The sequence below is a fragment of the Oryctolagus cuniculus genome, chromosome 3, assembly GCF_964237555.1.
Source record: "Oryctolagus cuniculus chromosome 3, mOryCun1.1, whole genome shotgun sequence".
Lineage (NCBI taxonomy): Eukaryota > Metazoa > Chordata > Mammalia > Lagomorpha > Leporidae > Oryctolagus > Oryctolagus cuniculus.
Genome location: NC_091434.1, coordinates 165,982,974 through 166,006,674, shown reverse-complemented (window position 1 = coordinate 166,006,674; position 23,701 = coordinate 165,982,974). Strand labels below are relative to the sequence as shown.

The 23,701-nt window shown below is 50.2% G+C and overlaps 1 long non-coding RNA gene across 1 annotated transcript in view; it reads right to left on the bottom strand.

Moving 5' to 3' along the window:
• LOC138849066 (uncharacterized) overlaps positions 1-23,701 on the bottom strand; it is a 49,424-nt gene that overhangs the window by 876 nt on the left and 24,847 nt on the right. Inside the window, exon 3 of the long non-coding RNA XR_011387448.1 lies at positions 586-647. This is a non-coding gene — a long non-coding RNA (uncharacterized lncRNA). The remainder of the gene's footprint in view (positions 1-585; positions 648-23,701) is intronic.

Genomic DNA, 23,701 nt, shown 5'->3' with positions numbered 1-23,701 from the left:
CTTCAGCAGGCCAGCATCCTATGGACCTGCCAGCACGCTATCGGTGATGCCGCCCAGGGCTGATACGGGAGCCCCTACTCCCTCCCCCCGGATGTAGACCCTCAATCTGCCTAGCTGCCCGCAGGGCTCAGAAGGCAGACCTCACAGGTTCTCTGCCAGAGGTCCTCAAAGAGCCGAACTCCAGTCTCCGCACTCCCGCTGCCGGGCCTGCAAACCGTGCGGTGCCTGGGTGAGCGCCTCGTGGGCTCAAGGAGAGGCCGCTGTGTAGTAAGCCTGAGACTCCGGGGTTCCCGGATGGAGACCGACCGCGCTTAGAGCCCTGGAGCTTAGAGCCCTGCATTGTGCGTTTTCAGCTCAGCGGGGGATGCGCGGGTCGTGAAGTCGGGGCAGCTGCTTGTAAACTGCCCCAGGACTCACCTCGGCGCCCTCAGTGGGGTGTGGGAGGGGATCCCCCAGAATCCTCCCCAGCCTCCCTCTCTGCCACTGCCTTCCTGACGCCTTGCCCCTCTCCTGGGAGGGGGGACCTGGGACACACATCATCCTGAAAACGGAGTGGGGGCCTGGAGCCCCAACAGCTGTACTCACCAGCACCCCCTGGCAGGCTCTGCAGGCTGCCGTGACACCGGGCCCGGGGTCCCGCTCCCCACCTAGAACCAGGAGAGAGGATTTTAAGGACCCTGTAGTTCCCGGCCCCGGCCGAGGCCCTAGAACCGGCCTCAGCTGTCGGGAGCCGTGGGCGGCTCTCCAGTGCGACATCAGAGAGCTGCGGCAGCCTCGGCTGCTTGTAGGAGGCAGGAGCGCTGAGTGGGCTGCAGGTGTGTCTGGGACGAAGGACGCATGTGTCCACTTGACTCCCACACGTGTGCCACACAGACCTGGCAGGCACAGACCCCGACTCCCGAAGACAAGCACTCGGCCCGCACGGCTGCCCCGCCACTGCCACTGCCACTGCCACTGGCCTCACGTCCCTCCCACCTGCGCCAGTGCGAAGCAAACAGCCCTCTGTGAGAAGTTCAGCCTCGCTTCTCTAAGGTGTCTGCCGGCCTGCATTTGAAGGTATGCAGGGGCCGGCGCTGTGGTGCAGCAGGTAGTGCTGCCATCCCATACGGGCGCCGGTTCGAAACCTGGCTGCTCCACTTCCAATCCAGCTCTCTGCTGTAGCCTGGGAAAGCAGTGGAAGATGGCCCCGGTCCTTGGGCTCCTGCACCTGCATAGGAGATCCAGAAGAAGCTCCTGGCTTTGGATCAGCGCAGCTCCAGCTGTTGCAGCCAATTGGAGAGCAAACCAGTGGATGGAAAACCTCTCTCTGCCTCCCCCCCCTTTCTCTTTCAAATAAATCTTAAAAAAAAAAAAAAAAGAAAACTTGAGTGTGTATCTCTCATCTGTTTAACTCAATACATCTGAATGTTGCAGCCTGTAATATTACATGAATGGGATATTTAACTGACTTCACATAGCACATCTTGACTGGGACGCTAAGGTTTCAACATTTAAGTGACATGTAGTCCAACCAGAGTAATTTTGAAGAAAAACTTCTTGTTTTAAATGTTCAGTTGAGGGGCTGGCACTGTGGCACTGCAGGTTAAGCCTCCACCTGTGATGCTGGCATCCCATATGGGCGCCGGTTCAAGTCCTGGCTGCTCCACTTCCGATCCCCAGGAAAGCAGAAGATGGCCCAAATGATTGGGCCCCTGCACCACGTAGGCGACCTGGAAGAAGCTCCTGGCTCCTGGCTTTGGCCTAGCCTGTTGCAGTCATTTGGGGAGTGAACCAGTGGATGGGAGATTTCTCTTAGCCTTTTGACAGGCAGAGTGGACAGTGAGAGAGAGAGACAGAGAGAAAGGTCTTCCTTTTGCCGTTGGTTCACCCTCCAATGGCCGCCATGGCCGGCGCACTGCACTGATCCGATGGCAGGAGCCAGGTGCTTCTCCTGGTCTCCCATGGGGTGCAGGGCCCAAGCACTTGGGCCATCCTCCACTGCACTCCCGGGCCACAGCAGAGAGCTGGCCTGGAAGAGGGGCAACCGGGACCGGGACTAGAACCCGGTGTGCCGGCGCTGCAAGGCGGAGGATTAGCCTAGTGAGCCGCGGCGCGCCGGCCCCTCTCTCCCTCTCTTAAACTCTGCCTTTCAAATAAAGAATAAATCTTAAGGGCTCAATTAAAATTACATACTTTGGGTGTGGGTGTTACGGCCGGTGGCGCTGCCATTTGACGCTGTGAAAGTCCTCAAGTCCCAGCTGCCTCCCTTCAGTCCAACTTCCTGCTAATACCTGGGAGGCAGCAGGGGAGTCCTTGGGTCCTGGCCATCCCCAGGGAGACCTGGGTGGAGTTCTAGCTTCCTGGCTTCATTGAGCCTGTGGGGCCATTTGGGGAGCGAACCAGCCGATGAAGATGTCTGCCTCTCTTGTCTCCTGGCAGTCTGCCTTTCAAATAAATAGAAGTTTTAAAAAGTTATATGCCGTGAATAGCATTATATCCTTAGAACTGTATCTACAAATCACAACGAATCTGAAGAACACTGGAGCCCGCTGTGGCTCCAGTACACCTGCTGGAGAGGTGGCAGCCCTGCGCTGCAGGAACGCTCAGGAGGGCGGGGGGCGGGGCCCGGAAGCCGGCACCTCTCCCCGTGTAGGGGATTTGGGGGTGGGACGGGGTCTGGGAGGGAGGGAGGTGCATGCAGTCCGTGTCCCAGAGCGCCCTGCCCGCTGTAAGGCTTCCTGCGGGCCGAGCCAGCCGTCCTGGCACTGCGGCGCACGCTCAGCCCCGCCTAGGCCACCAGGGGGCGCTCGGGGCAGGCGTTGGCGCAGGGCATGGACGCGCCGCAGGGGCAGGGCCCCAGCAGGCGGGGACGTGCGTGGAGAACCCTGCACAGCCACGCCGCCCACCCACCCACCTCCCTGGCAGGTGCGGAGGGGGCGCCAGCCCCCGTCAGAGGGGAGAGACGGACAGGCACTAACGGCGTCCTCCGGGGCTCAGAGCTGAGCGAAGGGGCGGCGGGGTGGGAGCTCCAAGCTTTGGCTCCGGAGAGACCCCCGGGGACCAGGGAGCGAGCGGGCCTGGGGAGGTGGGGCTGGGTCGGCCGGGGCTGCTGGGGGGTGGGGGTGGGGGGCGCCGCCCTGGATGGGAATCCGCGATCCCGCACGTGCTTAGCTTGGTATCTGGGGAGTCACTAGGCACGTAGGTAGCCGACGCTCCCTGGAGCTGCTGTGCTAATTCCAGACCGAGCCTCAGACTTACTGCCTGCCATGTTTAAGCTGCCACCTTAAGAGGTGTTCGGTGCAGCCTGAAGCCACTGCCTGGGAGGCCCGTGTCCCGTCTCACGGTACCTGGGTTCGAGTCTCCTGTCCGCTCCCCATCGCAGCTTCCCGCTGGCGCACATCCCGGGGACCGCAGGTGGTGGCCCTGGGTCTCTGCCACTCTCGTGGGACAGACTCCTAGCTTCAGCCTAGTCCCGGCCCCGACTGTTGCGGGCATTTGAGGAGTGAACAGGGCAGAAGGGAGATCTGTCGGGCTCTGTGGCTTTCAAACAAATCACAAGATTAAAAAAAAAAAGGAAACCAAGATTTGTGTTAAGAACCTACTCTTAAGCGATTTTAGACTGCAGACGGCAATGGGCTGGGAAGTTTGTCCGTCTGCCATCCCAGCTTTGCTCCCACATGCAACATCACTCCGTGGTCCAGAATAGCTGCTGGAGCACCTGAAACCACGTCCCAGGAAGAGAGTAACAGGTGCTCGGCTTGCTCCTGGGGGGGCGCCCTCTTGGGAGCCCCCCCATCTCCCTGGTCGCGCTGAGCCCCACGGCGCCCCCAGCCCCAAGTGCGCTAGGAAATGTGCTCTTCAGCACAGCTCGCTGTCCCCCTAAGTACCAGTGGGGCTCCTCCGACCTGAGGTGGGGATCTTGTGTTTCTGGAAACTGCTGGAACAAGTTAGCTCCTTAAGAAAATAAACTGCCTGCAATGCCAGTTCGAGTCCCGGCTGCTTCAGTTCCTGTTGAACACCCTGCTAATGTGCCTGGGGAACGCCGTAAAAGATGGCCCAAGTGCTTGGGCACCTGCCACTCACCTGAGACCCGGATGGAGTTCCTGGCTCCTGACCTCAGCCTGGCACAGCCCTGGCCGTTGCAGCCTTTTGGGGAGTAGACCAGTGGATACAAGATTCTCTCCCTCTCCCTCTGCCTTTCAAATAAAATAGACGTCTTAAAAAACAAAAAACACGAAACCACATTGAGGCAACTGGGGAACTATGAGAATGTTAAATTGTTGGCCGGCGCCGCGGCTCACTAGGCTAATCCTCTGCCTGTGGCGCCGGCACACCAGGTTCTAGTCCCGGTCGGGGCGCCGGATTCTGTCCCGGTTGCCCCTCTTCCAGGCCAGCTCTCTGCTGTGGCCAGGGAGTGCAGTGGAGGATGGCCCAAGTCCTTGGGCCCTGCACCCCATGGGAGACCAGGAGAAGCACCTGGCTCCTGGCTTTGGATCAGTGTGGTGCGCCGGCCGCAGCGGCCATTGGAGGGTGAACCAACAGTAAAGGAAGACCTTTCTCTGTCTCTCTCTCTCTCTCTCTCTCTCTCTCACTGTAACTCTGCCTGTCAAAAGAAAAAAAAAAAAAAGAAATTGTCACTGGGGATGGGTGTTGTGGCATAGCGGGTAAAGCCACCTGCCTGCAGTGCCAGCATCCCTTATGGGCACCAGTTCTAGTCCCGGCTGCTCCACTTCTGATCCAGCTCTCTGCTATGGCCTGGGAAAGCAGGGGAAGATGGCCTGAGCCCTTGGGCCACTATACCCACGTGGGAGACCCGGATAAAGCTCCTGGCTTCTGGTTTTGGATAGGCCCAGCTCTGGCTGTTGTAGCCAATCGGGGAGTAAACTAGCAGATGGAGGGCCTCCCTCCCTCCTTCTCTGTAACTCTGCCTTTCAAATAAATGTTTTTTAAAAGTTGTTATTGTTTGGGGTCAGTGCTGTGGCATAATGGGTAAAGCCGCTGCCTGCAGTGCTGGCATCCCATATGGGTGCCGGTTCGAGACCCGGATGCTCCACTTCTGACCCAGCTCTGTGCTATGGCCTGGGAAAGCAGTAGAAGATGACCCAAGTCCTTGGACCCCTGCACACATGTAGGAGACCTGGAAGAAGCTCCTGGCTCCTGGCTCCTGGCTTTGGATCGGTGCAGCTCTGACCATTGCGGCCATCTGGGGAGTGAATCAGCAAATGGAGGATCTCCCTCCCTCCTCCAACACTGCCTTTCAAATGAATAAATCTTTTAAAAACATTGTCATTGTTTTCATAAGTATTATTTTATATTGTACTGTGCACACATATAAACATGTGTGCCTATATTTTTATATATATTTTCTAGAACTACCTGTGTAGATATATATATTATTTTTCCAGAATGACCTGTAAGAAATCTGTATTGAGTTTACTCATGGGGGACACAATGCCTGGATTTGTTTCCAAATACGGCAGAGTACGCGGCAGCTATGCTAGACGAAGAGGGACCAGCTCAGAGCAGCTGGCGGCTGGAGCTGTGTGAGGGCGTGGGGCGCTTCACATCATCCCAGCTCATTTTGAGGGGGTTATATATAAATCGTCCATAATAGACCTTTTTTATTTTTTTATTTTTTGACAGGCAGAGTGGACAGTGAGAGAGAGAGAGACAGAGAGAAAGGTCTTCCTTTGCCGTTGGTTCACCTTCCAATGGCCGCCACAGCTGGCGCGCCGCGGCCGGCACATCACGCTGATCCAAAGGCAGGAGCCAGGTGCTTCTCCTGGTCTCCCATGGGGTGCAGGGCCCAAGCACCTGGGCCATCCTCCACTGCACTCCCTGGCCACAGCAGAGAGCTGGCCTGGAAGAGGGGCAACCGGGACAGAATCCGGCGCCCCAACCGGGACTAGAACCCGGTGTGCCGGCGCCGCAAGGCGGAGGATTAGCCTAGTGAGCCGCGGCGCCGGCTCCCATAATAGACCTTTAAAGAAACACGTTAAGAATCAGGATCTGTTGGAAAACGTGCAGTCCTACGACCAGGGAAGGGAGAGGGAGCTGTCTCGGGCCAGACAAAGCCGCCTCTGTCTGCTGAGCTGGGTTCCTAACGGGCAGCCAGGAGCTGAATGGCCCGGGATCTGATGTCCTCCATTCAGCCCGGGCCCTGCCGCCTGCAGACTCCTGTGTGTGCCCAGGCAGGCAGCCGCAGGCGGATGAGACCCCAGCCCTGGTCCCAAGCAGGTTGCGATGTATCAGGCAGGGAGGCACCCTGAGACATGGCTAAGCAAGTGCCGGCTGCTCCATGTACGTTCTTTCAATGAGAAAGGTGGAGGCCAATGTGTGCTGCCTGGAGGAGGCGACAGGGCTGCCCCGGGCCTGGCTTTGCCTTGAGGAGGACCCTAGGGCCGCCTGCAAGAGGCGCCGGAGGTCAGGAGTCTGCCCAGCGCCCCCTGCAGGGCTCAGGGGCATGGGATGCTGCTGCCCTGTCCGGCAACAGGGCACCTGGTTTGGGGTGGAAAGGGCAGGCGGAAGAGTGCCCTGTTAATGCTGACAACAGGAACCCAGCTAAGGGCTTAGCTTACATTGCGGGATGAGGCTGGTGCAGCCGCCCTGCAGTGGACACCTGTTGTGCGGCCCGCCCGGCATCTGTTCCCTCTTCCGGTGGCAGCACCACAAGGCACCTGGGGGCCGGCTCAGTTCAGAGAGGAGCTTTTCCCTTCTTGGGGTGCAAAGCTGCTGGGAGGGGAGCCTGGGGCCCTGGGAACTTGCATGAGCTACATTGCCTTTCTGTCTCACGCCATCAGGAATCATGACCTGGGCAGAGTGGGTAAAGCTGCCGCCTGTGATGCTGGCATCCCATAAGGGCACCTGTCGGAGTCCCAGCTGCCCCACTTCCTATCCAGCTCCCTGCTAATGCGCTTGGGAAATCAGCAGAAGTTGGCCCAACTGCTTGGGCCCCTGCGCCCACATGGGAGCCCTGGAAGAAGCTGCTGGCTCATGGCTTCAGTCTGGACAAGCCCTGGTGTTGTCTTCATTTGAGGAGTGAACCAGTGGATAGAAGAGTCTCTTTCTTTTTCTGTCTCTCCCCTTCTCCCACTGTAACTCTGTATTTCAAATGAATAAATAGTTTTAAGATATTTATTTATTTGAAAGGCAGAGTTATAGAGAAGCAAAGAGAAAGAGAGAAGTCTTCTATCCGCTGGTTCATTCCCCAGATGACCACAACAGCAGAAGCTGCACTGATCCGAAGCCAGGAGCCAGGTGCTTCTTCCAGGTCTCCCATGTGGGTGCAGGGGCCCAAGGACTTGGGCCATCTTCTACTGCTTTCCCAGGCCATAGCAGAGAGCTGGATCGTAAGAGGAACAGCCAGGACTCAAACCGGCATCCATATAGGACGCCGGCATTACAGGTGGTGGCTTTACCCACTAAGCCATGGTGCTGGCCCCAGTATTTTAAAAATTAATTTATTTGGAAGGCAGAGTGATAGAGAGGGAGAGACAGATCTTCCATCCACTGGTTCACTCCCCAAAAGGCCAAAGCACCAGTCCTGAGCCAGGGTGAAGCCAGGAGCTAGGAACTCTACCCAGGTCTCCCACGGGGCCCAAGGACTTGTGGCACCGTTTGTTGCTATCTCAGGTGCACTAGGAGGAAGCTCTATTGGAAGCGGAGCAGCCGGGACTCAGGGGGCACGCCCATGTGGGGTGCAGGTGCTGCACGTGGTGGCCTGACCACTGTGCCACAGCGCCAGCCCCTCCTTTGGATACTCATGGAGCAAGGTCCGACTACGTGCCATCCACAAGTGATACCCTTCACACTCAAAGATGCAAATAGGTTGAAAATAAAAGAATGGACAAAGCTATTTCATGCGAACAGCAGTCACTGCAGTGACTCTACCAATGCCAGACAAAACAGGCTTTAAACCAAAACGTTCTTGAAGACAACGGGAGAAGCCGTAAAGGGTCATTCTGTTGGGAAAATGGAGCATTCGGAACATATTTGCACCTAACAGGAGACCCAGACAGAACTTACCAGAGAAAGAGACAATTCAACATTAAGAGATGAGGATTTCCAGTAATAGAACTACTAGACAGAAGAGCAACAAGGAAAAGGAAGACTAAACACTGCAAGCCAACTAGACCTCACAGAAATCTATATAACATTCCACCCAACAACAGAACACACATTCTTCCCAAAGGCACATGGACCATTCTCTAGGACAGACCGTATGCCGGGCCCTAAGACCAGCCTCGATACATATTTTAAAAACTCAAGTTGTACAGATTATATTATCACAATGTAGAATTAGAGATTAATGGCAGAAAAAATCACAGATCTGTAGACATTAGGCATTAAACTCCCCCAAATAATCAACGGATCAAAGAAGTCACAGGAGAAATCAGGAAATGCGGAGATGAATTAATGTAACGACAACATTCCCCATCTTCTGAGATACGGCAAACGCAGTATTCAGAGAGAAAACAATGGGGGCCACGACTACGTTAAGAAGGAAGGGGCAGGCATTCGGGCCTTGTGTTTAGGCAGTTAGGATGCCTGTGTCCCATACACAAGGCCCGGGTTCTGCACGAGAGTGAGCTCTTGATGCCACCTGCGTGCTACCTGGGTGGCAGTGGTGATGGCTCTAGTGACGGGGTTCCAGCCACTACATGGGAAATGTGGGTTGAGTTTCTGACTCTTGGCTTTGGCCCCCAGCTTAAAACCATTGCAGGCATTTGGAGAGTAAGCCAACAGATGGATTGTGTGTGTGTGTGTGTGTGTGTGTGTGTCTTTCTGTGTTTCTCAAATAAAAACGCAAAACAAAAACAAGAGGATCATAAATCCATTACCTAAGCTTCCACATTAAACAGAACAGAAAAACACAGCAGAGTTCCAAGCACGCAGGAGGAGGGGAATAGGACTAGGACAGAAATGATCAGAATAGAGTAGAACGAGAGAGAAAAATCGACCACACTCGGCTCTGTGAAAAGATCAACACACCCAACTAGCTAGACCGACTGAGCCAAAAAGAACAGACCCTCAAGTTACTGAAATTAGGATTAGAAGGGGAGACCTTTCTGTTGACTTTGCAGAAACAAAAATTAAGGGTAAGACCACGAACAGCTGCATGCCAACAAATTAGATGACATCCAAGAAAATGACACATTCCCAGAAAGACGAACCATGGACTCGAGAGAGTAAAACCATGATACACCTATGAGAAAGACCTTGAATTTGTAATTTCTTAAAGATTTATTTATTTGGAAGGCAGAGTCACACATAGAAGATCTGTCTCACTCTGTCTCTCCCTCTATCTGCTGGTTCACTCCCCAAATGGCCACAACAGCTGGGACTGGACCAGGCTGAAGCCAGGAGCCTGGAACTCCACTGGCGTCTCCCACATAGTTGGCAGGGGCCCAAGCACTTGGGCCATCCTCCACTGCTTTCCCAGGCACATTAGCCACAATGCTGGATCAGAGGTAGAGCAGCTGGGACTCGAACCGGCACTCAAATGGAGTGCTGGTGTCGCAGTCAACAGCTTAACCTGCTGCACCATAACGCTGGCCCCTTGAGTTTGTAATTTTAACATTACCCACAAGGGTGGGCACTTGGCTTAACTATCCACCAGGGGTTCAAGAACTCCTGGGTCAGAGCCACAGACCCCGTGGGCTCCAAACTGAAAAAGCCCTTTACTCCGCCCAGCTTCCAAAGTAACCACTGTTGTCGAGGGGACAGACTAGGGTCAGGAGTAGCATTGCAGGCAGAACTGTCAGTTTCCTTCTAGAGATGCCTCCTGCCTTCCATTCAGGCCAGCTCGCCTCCCAGGCCAGCTGGGTAATGGAAGTCAACAGGGTGCCTTCCCTAAGGAAATGCACACCTCCCTTACGCTGCCTCTTCCGGTACCCCGTGGGAAGAGAGAGGTCTGGACCTCAGGTACACCTGGCCAGGCTCAGCCCACCCGATTGTTATCAGGCTCCTCTGTCAGCTTCTGTTGTCCTCTGATAAGGACTCTGTCCTTCTTTTAGAACCTGTAAGTTCAATCTGCTTGCTAGATTCCTTTTGTCCAGGTTTGAATCAGTGAATTTCTAGACGGCCACGCGCATGAAACCTCGGGTGGGAGCAGTTTCTGCAAGCTGGCACTGCGTCTCCCTCGAGAGGCCACGTCCTGCTGGAAGCCTGTCTCCACGGCCGGTCCCTGCACTGCCCCTACTCAGCATGAAGCAGCCAGAGTTCCCCTAACAGAAGTTAGGGTCCACTCTTCCGGGGGAGGGAATGGGAGGAGTCAGAGGGGTTAATAGGCAGTCAGGGTGGGCCCAGTGGAAATTTAGGGTGCAAAATGCTTGCTTTCCAAAAGTTATCTTTAGCAAGATCAACAGTGCCTGCCCCGCTTCCTCAGGAATCTCCAGTCTTATCGTGAGAACAGCCAGGGAGGGGGCTCCACCCTCTGAACACCCAGTTTACTGCAAAACAAGTTAGGTATCCCACCCCTCCCACCCATGGCTCCTTTCTTTTATCCTGAGCAAGATAGGATAAAAGGATTACAAATCAGATCCTGTGAAGGGATTTGTCCCCACCTTATAACTGAATGTCAAGCTGGTAAGTTTTTTTCTTCCCCAAAATTGTGCTTAGAAGTCCCACTACCACCAGCCCCTTTGGGTTTTCCCTCTCTTGGAGCCTCCTCCATGCTGCTCTGGCTAGAGGTCTCGGACTATAATAAATCTTGCTTTTAAATCTTAGGGGAAAAAATCATTGTGATATGCCCTATTAATTGAACAATAGGACACAAGTGAAATTAACAAACACCACATGATTATCTCAACAGGAGCAAAAATCATCATTTGACAAAATGCTTTACCCCTTCCCGATCAAAGTTCTCTAGAAACTAGGAGCAGCACAGACGTTGCTCAGCCTGGTCAAGGGCGTCTGGGCAAACATCACACTTCCCGGTGAGAGAAGGAAAGCTTGCCCCAAGACGAGGAATGATGGCTGCTAACACTGTCCTAGAGTCCAGCGCGTCCAGCCAGGGAGGCTGGGCAAGACAAGAAAGGAAATCTAAGTTGGAGAGGAAAAGGTAGAATTTTCTCTATTTGCTACTAAGGAATCTATTTTTAAAAAAACTATTAGAGGGGCCGGCGCTATGGCATAGCAGGTAAAGCCGCCACCTGAAGCGCCGGCATCCCATATGGGCGCCAGTTCAAGACCCAGCTGCTCCACCTCTGATCCAGCTCTCTGCTGTGGCCTGGGACAGCAGCGGAAGATGGTCGAAGTGCTTGGGCCCCTGCACCCATGTGGGAGACCCAGAAGAAGCTCCTGGCTTTGGCTCAGCGCAGTTCTGACCATTGCCAGCCATCTGGGGAGTGAACCAGCGGATGGAAGACCTCTCTCCTTCCCTCTCTGCCTCTGTAACTCTTGATAGCAAAATGGCACAGTCTTAATGTATGGCACCATCTATGCCTCGCTCACCATCTTGGGCCCTGGCCCCCATCTCCACACTGCACAGTAGGTGTTGGTCCTAAGCCCCATGGCCCAACCACCAGTGCCAGCTCTACCCCAACCCTACTGGGATTCGCTGCTCCTACCTCCCTGCCTGTCCCCCGGCAAAGGTTTAACAGCACCTGCTCCAGACACCTGCTCTCTCTCCATCTCTCTCTTACCCTCTCGCCCTCTCCCCCGGCTTCCCCCCCAACAATAAACCTCTCTTCTAACTCCAGTGTTTGGTGTGATTTGTGGCAGCCTTACAATTCTGCCTTTCAAATAAAGAAACAAATAAATCTTTTTAAAAAAAATCTATTAGAAGAGTTAAAAAAGTTTAGCTAAGTTGCCAGATACAAGATCAATGTGGAAAAAAGAAAAACCGTATCTCTTCATAGCAGAAATAAAACAAAAAATGAAATCAGCAGCTTCCAAGGGACACCATTCAGTGAACAAGTATCTGAAGTCTGGGAATTCTTGGAGAAGAAAGGAGTAAAGGCATAGAAAACGGATTCGGTGGAGCCAGTGTTATGGCGTAGCAGGTAAAGCCAGTCCATGGTGCCGGCATCCCATATAGGCACCAGTTCGAGTCCCGGCTGCTCCCCTTCTGATCCAGCTCCCTGCTAATGGCCAGGGCAAAGCACAGAAGATGGCACAAATGTTTGGGCCCCTGCACCCACCTGGGAGACCTGGATAAGGCTCTCGGCTCCTGGCTCCTGCCTGGCCCAGCACTGGCCATTGCGGCCATCTGGGGAGCAAGCCATCAGATCGAAGATCGATCAATCAATCAATCTCTCGGCCTTTCAAATAAAATGAAAATAAATAAAACAAAAAGATCCTCACGATGACATTTTAGAGCGAAACTCTCAAAGGGAAAACACAGAATTCCGCAAGCTGCGAGCGAACGGTGCCAAGTCACACACGCGGGCGCCCCCTAAAGGGACAGCAGCCGTTTCAACAGGAATGTTCCACGCCCAAGGACGGCACCGACACCCTCTGAGCTCTGGACGGAGAGCCTGGCAGCCAGCAACGCCGCGCAGAGCGGAGCTCCCCTCCAGGCAGGAAGGGCAAGCAGAGACTTTCCGGGACAAGCAGCACTGGGGGGGTGCCGCCCTGCCAACGACGCTTGCGGGAGCCCCCACGCTGACGCCAAAGAGGGCTAACGGCCCTCACCAGGTGTGTGCAAGCAGGATCCCCGCTGGGAGGGCAGCCCCGAGGGGCAGAGAGAAGAGGCGGCAAGCCTTAGCAAGACCACCAGACCGCCAAGACGACCAGCGGAAGAGCAAGAAGGGAACAGAGGGCATTTCAAATAAACAGAAAAGAATTTTAACTGGCAGAACTAAATAATGGGTCGGGGCCTGCGCTGCCTGCGACATTGGCATCCTGTGTGAGCGCCAGGCCGCGGCCCAGCTGCTCCACTTCCGACCCAGCTTCCCACTAACAGCCTGGGAAAGCTTGGTTGGTCTCAGCACTTGGGCCACTCATGTGGGAGACCCACAGAGGTTTCCAGGATCCCGACTTTGGCCTGGCCCAGCCCTGTCTGTTGTGGTCACTTGAGATGGCAGATGGATGATTCTCTGTCTCTGATATCTCTTTCTCTCTCTCTCTTTCAAATAAATAAGTCTTTTTAAAAGGGACATAAGGGGATAGAATTGTGGCACAGATTAAACCACTGCGTGAAGTGCCAGCAACCCATATGGACGTCGGTTTGAGTCCTGGCTACACTTCTGATCCAGCTTCCTGCCAATGCGCCTGGGAAAGCAGCAGAGGATGGCCCAAATCCTTGGGCCCTGCGGCCCTACACCCACGTGGGAGACCTGGAAAAATCTCCTGCCTCCTGGCGTTGGCCTGGCCCAGCCCTGGCTGAAGCAAACATTTGGGGAGTAACCAGCAGATGGAAGATCTCGCTCTCTCTCTCTGTCTCTCCCTCCAACTCTGCCTTTTGAATAAAACAAATCTTAAAAAAAAAAAAAAAAGACACAAACTTGCTGAGTGGATTTTTTTTTTTTCATTGTTTTAGAAAACGAGACCCAGTGATATTCCGCCCACAGAAAGGCCCTTCACCAGTGAAGACACAGGCAAGGGGAAAGGCTGGGGAAATTCTCAATAAAATTGAATCTGACAACACATCAAAAAGATCACTCTTCAAGATCATGTGGGATTTAAGCCAGTGATAAATACACATCAATAAATGGAATCTATCACATATCACATCCACACAATAAAACTATGTGATCATCTCAATAGACAAAGAAATGCAGTCAATAAAATTCAACATCCAATCACAATAGAAACCCTGAATGGATCAGGCACAGAAGGAATAGGGCAGAGCAAGCATTTGGCCCAGTGGATCAGGTCCCACTTGGGCTGCCCCCATCCCGAATCGCAGTACCTGGTTTGAGCTTTGGCTCTGCTTGACACTTAAATTAAAAAGAGCTGATCAACAAATTCAATAAGTTGCAAGATACAAAATCCACACACATTGTGCCCAGCAACCAACAGAGTGGAGACTCCTGACTCTGGTGGGGAGAACTAACAGGTGGCTAGGAGCTTGTGACTACGTAATGCTCCTGTACTGGGACTGTGAAAAAACTGAGGGTGTGTAGGAAGACTCACAGTGTGGCTGGGACTTTGGGCAGTCACTGTGGGAGACTCCACATGCTCAGGGCGTCCCAGTTACCTGGTGAGGGACATTGCTAGGGAAACTGAACTTACAGTGGGGACTGCACAGATCCTTTCTGTGGCCCTTGGGACAGAGTGGATGAATATTATACACACTGGGGCTAGCGTTCAGGCATTGGTCTCATTTGAAGAGAGGAGCTCAGCTGAGCAGAATAAATTTACCTTCTGATTAAAAGAGAGAGAAGATTAACCACGCCAAACCTGGGTGTGTCACCTTAGGCATGCCCTTAACCTTGGAGAACTGAAGAGCTCTCTGGCGACACCCACTACAAGCCTCTAGATATTCACTGAAAGCTGACATTCCTCTTATCTACAGAGTCATAGCACAAAGATAAAAGCTGGCACAGAAAAAAAAAAAAAAGAAGAAGAAACCAATGAGTATCTCCACAAATGCCTAACAACAAACACACCAATTCAAGAAACAAGAATAAGGAAGACAACATGAAGCTCCCAAAAGAACACAACACTTCAAAACTGGATTGTGAAGATGATGAGATGGAAGAAATGCAAGAAATGGAATTCAAAAAATTGATCATAAGATTACATAGAAGTAATCACAAGCAAATGCACAACTACTGAAATCTGTACAGGACATGAAAGAAAATTTCTCCCATGAAATTGAGATCTTAAAGGAAAATCAAAATGTAATGAAGAATTCAATAGAATAAGTAAAAAATGCAGTGGAGAGCCTTACCAATAGAATCAGTGAAGCAGAAGAAGGAATATTGGGCTCGGAAGACAAAGCACAGCAAAGTATAGTTAAACCAAAGACAAGAAGAGGAAATTAGAAAACTAAAAAACACTGCTGGAAATCTATAGGATAATATAAAAAGACCCAATATATGGGCTCTAGGAATTCCTGAAGGCATGGGAAAAGAGAAAGGATTAGAAGGCCTTTTTAGTGAAGTAACAGAAAACTTCCCAGGTTTAGAGAAAGAAAGGGACACCCAAGTACAGGAAGCACTCAGAACTCCCAATAGACATGATCAGAAAAGATCCTCACCATGACACACTGTAATCAAACTCACCACAGTAACACATAAAGAGAAGATTCTAAAATGTGCACAAGAGAAACGCCAGATTAACTTCAGAGGATCTCCAATTAGAGTCACAGCAGACTTCTCATCAGAAACCCCATGGGCTAGGAGAGAATGGAGAGATATAGACCAAGACCTAAGAGAAAAACACTGTCATCTCAGAATATTATACTCTGCAAAGCTCTCATTTATGAATGAAAGTGAAATAAAGACCTTCCATAACAGAAATTGAAAAATTTGTCAGGCCGGCGCCGCGGCTCACTAGGCTAATCCTCCACCTTGCGGCGCCGGCACACTGGGTTCTAGTCCCGGTCGGGGCGCCAGATTCTGTCCCAGTTGCCCCTCTTCCAGGCCAGCTCTCTGCTGTGGCCAGGGAGTGCAGTGGAGGATGGTCCAAGTGCTTGGGCCCTGCACCCCATGGGAAACCAGGATAAGTACCTGGCTCCCGCCATCGGATCAGCGTGGTGCGCTGGCCGCGGCGGCCATTGGAGAGTGAACCAACGGCAAAAGGAAGACCTTTCTCTCTGTCTCTCTCTCTCACTGTCCACTCTGCCTGTCAAAAAATTTTAAAAAAAGAAAGAAAAATTTGTCACTACCCATTCAGCCCTACAAAAGATGCTTAAGGATGTGTTGCACACAGAAACACAGAAACGTGGTTATCACTATGAAGAGGGTAATGGAAGGAAATCTCTCAGTAAAAGTCCAAAGTGGGGCAGTGCTGTGGCATAGAAGGTAAAGCTGCTGCCTGCAGTGCCGGGATCCCATATGGGTGCTGGTTTGAGCCCCAGCTGTTCCACTTCTGATCCAGCTCTCTGCTATGGCCTGGGAAAGCAGTACAAGATGGCCCAGGTCCTTGGCCCCTGCACCCACATGGGAGACCCAGAAGAAGCTCCTGGCTTCCAGTTGGCGCAGCTTCAGCCATTACAGCCAATTGGGGAGTGAACCAGTAGATGGAAGACCTCTTTCTCTCTGCCTCTCCTTCTCTCACTGTGCAATTCTGACTTTCAAGTAAATATATAAATCTTAAAAAAAATTTAAAAGGAAATTCAAAGTAAAAAAATAGAAATATTTTGGAAAAATGGCAGGGCAAAATCGTTACTTATCAATAGTCACCTTGAATGTAAATGGCCTCAACTCCCCAGTTAAAAGACACAGAATGGCTGAATGGATTTAAAACAAAATCCATCTAGTTTCTGCCTACAAGAAACACATCTCACCAACAAAGATGCATGCATACTGAAAGTGAAAGGATTTAAAAAGATATTCCATGCCAAGAGAAACCAAAAAAGAGTTGGTGTGGCCACCTTAATATCAGGCAAAATAGACTTTAACACAAAAACTGTTCAAAGAGACAAAGAAGGGCACTATATAATGATTAAGGGATCAATTCAACAGACCCATAACCAAGATGGAAATTGAATCAGTAATAAAGGTCCTCCCAACAAAGAAAAGCCCAGGACCACATGGCTTCACTGCTGAATTCTACCAGACATTTATTTATTTATGGACAGGCAGAGTTAGACAGTGAGAGAGAGAGACAGAGAGAAAGGTCTTCCTTCCAGTGGTTCACCCCCCAAATGGCCACTACAGCCAGCATGCTGCGCTGATCCGAAGCCAGGGGCCAGGTGCTTCCTCCTGGTCTCCCATGCGGGTACAAGGGCCCAAGCACTTGGGCCATCCTCCACTGCACTCCTGGGCCACAGCAGAGAGCTGGACTGGAAGAGAGGCAACTGGGACAGAATCAGTGCCCCAACCGGGACTAGAACCCGGGGTGCCAGTGCCGCAGGCAGAGGATTAGCCTAGTGAGCCATGGCACCAGCCTCTACCAGACATTTAAAGAAGAACTAACTCCAATTCTCCTCAAGTTATTCAAAACAATTAAAAGGGAGGAAATCCTCCCAAATTCTTTCTACAAAGCCAGCATCACCTTAATTCCTAAACCTGAAAAAGATGCAACAGAGAAAGAGAATTACAGACCAATTTCCCTGATGAACATAGACACAAAAGTCCTCAACAAAATTCTAGCCAATGAAAGCCAACACATCAGAAAGATCATTCCCTGAGACCAAGTGGGATTTATCCCTGGTATGCAGGGATAGTTCAACATTATCAAATCAATGTGATACATCACATTATCAAACTGCTGAACAAAAACCATATGATTATCTCAATAGATGCAGAGAAAGCATTTGATAAAATACAACACCCTTTCATGATGAAAACTCTAAGCAAACTGGGTATAGAAGGAACATTCCTCAACACAATCAAGGCAATTTATGAAAAATCCACAGCCAGCATTATATTGAATAGGGAAAAATTGGAAGCATTCCCACTGAGATCAGGTACCAGACAGGAATGCCCACTCTCACCATTGCTATTCAATATAGTCTTATATTAGGCAAGAAAAAGAAATCAAAGGGATAGAAATTGGGAAGGAGGAATTCAAACGCTCCCTATTTGCAGATGACATGATTTCATGTATAGGGGATCCAAAAAACTCCACTAAAAGACTACTGGAACTCATAGAAGAGCAGGTAAAGTAGCAGGATATAAAGTCAATACCCAAAAATAAACAGCCTTTGTATACACAGACAAGGCCATGGTTGAAAAAGAACTTTTTTTTTTTTTTTGACAGGCAGAGTGGACAGTGAGAGAGAGACAGAGAGAAAAGTCTTCCTTTGCCGCCGGTTCACCCTCCAATGGCCACTGCAGCCAGTGTGCTGCAGCCGGCGCACTGCGCTGATCCGAGGCCAGAAGTCAGGTACTTCTCCTGGTCTCCCATGGGGTGCAGGGCCCAAGCACCTGGGCCATCCTCCACTGCACTCCCTGGCCACAGCAGAGAGCTGGCCTGGAAGAGGGGCAACCGGGACAGGATCCGGCGCCCTGACCATGACTAGAACCCAGTGTGCCGGCGCTGCAGGTGGAGGATTAGCCTATTGAGCTGCGGCGCCAGCCTGAGAAAGAACTTCTAAGATCAATCCCATTCACAATAGCCACAAAATAATCAAATACCTTGGAATAAATTTAACCAAAGATGTCAAAGACCTCTATGTTGAGAATTACAAAACATTAAAGAAAGAAGTAGAAGAAGATACTAAAAAATGGAAAAATCTTCCATGTTCATGGATTGGAAGAATACGATCAAAATGTCCATTCTTCAGAAAGCAATTTACAGATTCAATGTGATATCAAAATACCAAAGACATTCTTCTCAGATCTAGAAAAAATAAATGCTGAAATTAATTTGGAAACACAGGAGATCTCAAATAGCTAAAGCAATCTTACACAACAAAAACAAAACCAGAAGCATCACAATACCAGATTTCAAGACATACTACAAGGCAATTATAATCTGGTACTGGTACAAAAACAGAAGGATAGACCAGTGGAACAAAATAGAAACACCAGAAATCAATCCAAACGTCTACAACCAACTTATATTTGATCAAGGAGTTAAAACCAATCCCTGGAGCAAGGACAGTTTGTTCAACAAATGGTGCTGAGAAAACTGGATTTCCACATGCACAAGCATGAAGCAAGACCCCTACCTTATACCTTACACAAAAACCCACTCAGAATGCATCAAAGACCTAAATCTATGACCTGATACCATCAAATTTTTAGAGAACACTGGGAAAACCCTCTAAGACATTGACAGAGTTCTTGGAAAAGACCCCAGAGGCACAGGCAATGAAAGCCAAAATTGACAAATAGGATTACATCAAATTGAGAAGTTTCTGTACGACAAACACACACACACACACACACACACAAGAAAGTGAAGAGGCATCTGACAGAATGGGAGAAATTATTTTGCAAACTATGCAACCAATAAAGGATTAATAGAATCTAAAAAATCTACAAAAAGATCAAGAAACTCCACAACAACAAAACAACCCACCCAATTAAGAGATGGGCCAAGGACTTAAATAGACAGTTTTTAAAAGAGGAAATCCAAATGGCCAACAGACACATGAAAAAATGTTCAGGATCACCTGCCATCAGGGAAATGCAAATCAAAACCACAATGAGGTTCCACCTCACCCCAGTTAGAATGGCTTTCATACAGAAATCAACAAACAACAAATGCTGGTGAGGATATGGGGAAAAAAGATACCCTAATCCACTGTTGGTGGGGATGCAAAATGGTAAAACCACTACAGAAGACAGTTTAGAGAGACCTCAGAAATCTGAATATAGTCCTATCATATGACCCAGCCATCCCACTCCTCAGAATTTACCCAAGGGAAATGAAATCAGCAAATAAAAGAGTTATCTGTACCTCAATGTGTATTGCAGCTCAATTCACAATAGCTAAGACACAGACTCAACCTAAATGCCTGTTAACAGAAGACTGGATAAAGAAATTATGGAATATGTACTATATGGAATACTACACAGCAGAAAAAAGTGAAATCCCATCATTTGCAACAAAATAGATGACTGGAAAACATCATACTTAGTGAAATAAGCCAGTCCCAAAGGGACAAATACCATATGTTCTCCCTGATCCGTGACAACTAGCAGAGCACAAAAAGGAAACCTGTAGACGTGAAATTGACAGTATGGGAAGTAATGACTTGAACAGCCCTTATATTGACTGTTGAACCGTTTATTTATTTATTTATTTTTTTGACCGGCAGAGTGGACAGTGAGAGAGAGAGACAGAGAGAAAGGTCTTCCTTTTGCCGTTGGTTCACCCTCCAATGGCCGCTGTGGCCAGCACACCACGCTGATCCGATTGCAGGAGCCAGGTGCTTATCCTGGTCTCCCATGGGGTGCAGGGCCCAAGCACTTGGGCCATCCTCCACTGCACTCCCTGGCCACAGCAGAGAGCTGGCCTGGAAGAGGGGCAACCCGGGACAGAATCCAACGCCCCAACCGGGACTAGAACCCGGTGTGCCGGCGCCTCAAGGCAGAGGATTAGCCTAGTGAGCCACGGCGCCGGCCCGTTTATTATTTTTTTATTATTTTATTTTTCTACTGAATACCATTAGTCAAACTTTTTTTTTTTCCAAACTCTTTACCTAACATAGAATTATTCATAGGTGTAATAATCCAATTAAAAATAGATCCCTGTAAAAAATAGGAGTGGGAATAAGAGAAAGAGGAGCTGTACAGTTTGGCACACATCCCCATGGACTTACCCCTAAGGGTAAAGCTAAAAACTTGCCATGGGACTCCAAATCCCATGAAGCTAGGTGGTACTAATGCCATCTGATGTGTTAAAGTGAGCATATTAAGTGTGTAATGCATCATATAGATAGAATTAAGTGTCAAAGGGATCACATAAATAAGACCAAGTGTCTGGTAATAACAATAGATAGAATTAAAAAAGGAGAGGCCGGCGCCATGGCTCAATAGGCTAATCTTCCACCTTGTGGCGCCGGCACTCCGGGTTCTAGTCCCGGTCAGGGTGCTGGATTCTGTCCCGGTTGCCTCTCTTCCAGGCCAGCTCTCTGCTATGACCCGGGAGTGCAGTGGAGGATGGCCCAAGTGCTTGGGCCCTGCACCCTATGGGAGACCAGGAGAAGCACCAGGCTCCTGGCTTCAGATCAGCGCGATGCGCCGGCTGCAGTGCGCTGGCCACGGCGGCCATTGGAGGGTGAACCAATGGCAAAAAGGAAGACCTTTCTGTCTCTCTCTCTCTCACTGTCCACTCTGCCTATAAAAAAAAAAAGAATTAAAAAAGGAGAGAATGATGTGACATGGGAAGCAGGCCACACAGCAGACTCATAGAATGACAAATGCTTTAAATAGCACTCTGGTCTCAGAATCGGCCCTTAAGGCATTCTGATCTGGCTGTAAAGCCCATGAGAGCATTTCAGGCATGGCAAGCCAAGACACTGTGGCAAAAAATGATCTATATGAAAGATTTCTGTGAGTGAGACCCCAGTGGAAAGAAGGGACCATCAGAGAAGGATGTACCTTTCTCTGAAGGGAGGAGAGAACTTCCACTTTGATTATGGCCCTGTCAAAAAAGCTTCCATAGCCTTGGCAGCTCATGTCAAGAGCCTCAGGTGATCACCGATGTCATAAATAAGTATCAATTGTTAAATTATCAACAGAAGTCACTGTGCACTTGCTCCCCATGTAGGACCTCTGTCCTTAATGAGTTATAGTATGAGAATTAATGGTAAAACTTGTTTTCAAACAGTACTTTATACTTTGCGTGCCTGTGTGGGTACAACTTATGGAAATCTTTACTTAATACAGAGTTGGTCTTCTGCATATAAATTAATCAAAAATGAATCTTAAAGAACGGATGGGAGAGAGGAGGAGGTGGGACGGGAGTGGGGGTGAGAGGGCAGGTATGGGGGGAAGAACCACTATATTCCTAAAGCTGTACCTATGAGATTTGTATACATTAAATAAAAGCTTTCCTAAAAAAAAAAAATCAACACACAAAATCAGAAGCATGTTTACACACCAGTAATGAACTTGCTGGGAAAGAAATTCTATGAGCAATTGCATTAACACTAACAAAAAATCTTCAAATAAATTTAACTGAGGATATGAAAGACTTTCATAATAAATACAATACACTGGGCTAGGGGCCGGCGCTGTGGCACAGTGGGTTAAGCAGCCACTTGTTGCACTGTTATCCCACTTGGGTACTGGTTCACATCAAAGCTGCTCCACTTTCTGATCCAGCTCCCTACTAATGTGCCTGGGAAAGCAGTGCAAGATGGCCCAAGTGCGTGGACCCCTGCACCCACATAAGAGACCTGGAAACAGCTCCTGGTTCCTGGCTTCGGCCTGGCCCAACCCTGGCTGTTGCAGCCATTTGGGGAGTGAACCAGCAGATGAAAGCTCGCTCTCTCTTCCTCTGACTTTCAAATAAATAAATAAATAAATAAGTTTTAAAAAAGACAGCAAGACACAGACCAACGTAACAAAGTTCCCAGAAAAGAATCCACCCATCTATGGCCAACTGATTCTCAACAAAGATGCCAAAAACACACACTGGAAAGGGGAAGTTTGCATTAATAAATGATGCTGGGAACACTGGATACCCATGTGCAGCCAACTGAATCTTTTTTTTTTTTTTATTTGACAGAGTTATAGACAGTGAGAGAGAGAGAGACGAGAGAAAGGTCTTCCTTCCGTTGGTTCACCTGCCAAATGGCCGCCATGGCAGGCGCTGTGCCGATCCAAAGCCAGGAACCAGGTGCTTCTCCCTGGTCTCCCATGTGTGTGCAGGGCCCTAGCACTTGGGCCATCCTCCACTGCCTTCCCGGGCCACAGCAGAGAGCTGGCCTGGAAGAGGAGCAACCGAGACTAGAACCCGGCGCCCATATGGGATGCCGGCGCTGCAGGCGGAGGATTAACCTAGTGAGCCACAGTGCTGGCCCAGCCAGCTGAATCTTATCCCATGCCCCCCAACCTCTCACTCTGCAAAGATCAACTCAAAACAGACCAAAGACCTACATATGCTCCTGAAACTAGGAATGAGCTAGAAGACGACATGGGAAATCACTCCAAGACTTTGACAGAGACAACAATTTTTTGGATATGACACCAAAGGCACAGGCAACAAAAGAAACATTAAACAGTGGGATTTGTGCTGGCACCTGTGCTGGCCAGCGGCTCTGTTTCTGATCCAGCACCCTGCTACAGGCCTGGGAAAAGCAACAGAGGACAGCCCAAGCACTTGGGCCCTCCCACCCACGTGGGAGACCCAGATGAAGCTCTGGCTTTGGCCTGGCCCAGTGCTGGCCATTGCAGTCATCTGGGGAGTGAACCTGGGAAATCTGTCTATGATGTGGAATACCAGCATGGCAGGTGGTATATTAACCTGCTGTGCCACAATACTGGCCCCACCCAAGTATTTTCCTTTTTTAAAGATTTATTTATTTTTAAAGATTTATTTTATTTATTTGAAAAGCAGAGTTACACAGAGAGAAGGAGAGAGAGTGGTCTTCCATCCACTGGTTTACTCCCCAATTGGCTGCAATGACTGGAGCTGCACTGATCCGAAGCCAGGAGCTTCTTCTGGGTCTCCCATGTGGGTGCAAGGGCTCAAGGACTTGGGCCATCTTCTACTGCTTTCCCAGGCCATAGCAGAGAGCTGGATTGGAAGTGGAGCCGCCAGGACTTGAACTAGTGGCCTTAAGGGATGCCGGCAGTGTAGGTTATGGCTTTACCTGCTGCGCCACAGCACCAGCCCCAAAGATTTATTTATTTGAAAGGCATAGTTACAGAGATGGGGGTGGGAGAGAGATCTTCCATTCACTGGTTCACTACTCAAATAGCTACAATGGCCACAGCTAGGCAGATCTGAAGCCAGGAGCTTCATCTGTGTCTCCCACATAGGTGCAGGGCCCCAAGCACTTGGGCCACCCTCCACTGCTTTCCCAGGCACATTAGCAGGGAGCAGGATCAGAAGTGGAGCAGCTGGGACTCGAACCGGCGCCCTTATGGGATGCCAGTGTCTCAGGTGGCAGCTTTATCAGCTATGCTATAACACCAGCCCTCTAAGTATTTTCAAACTATGCGTCTGACAAAAGATCAATATCTGGATTATAAAGGCCAGAACC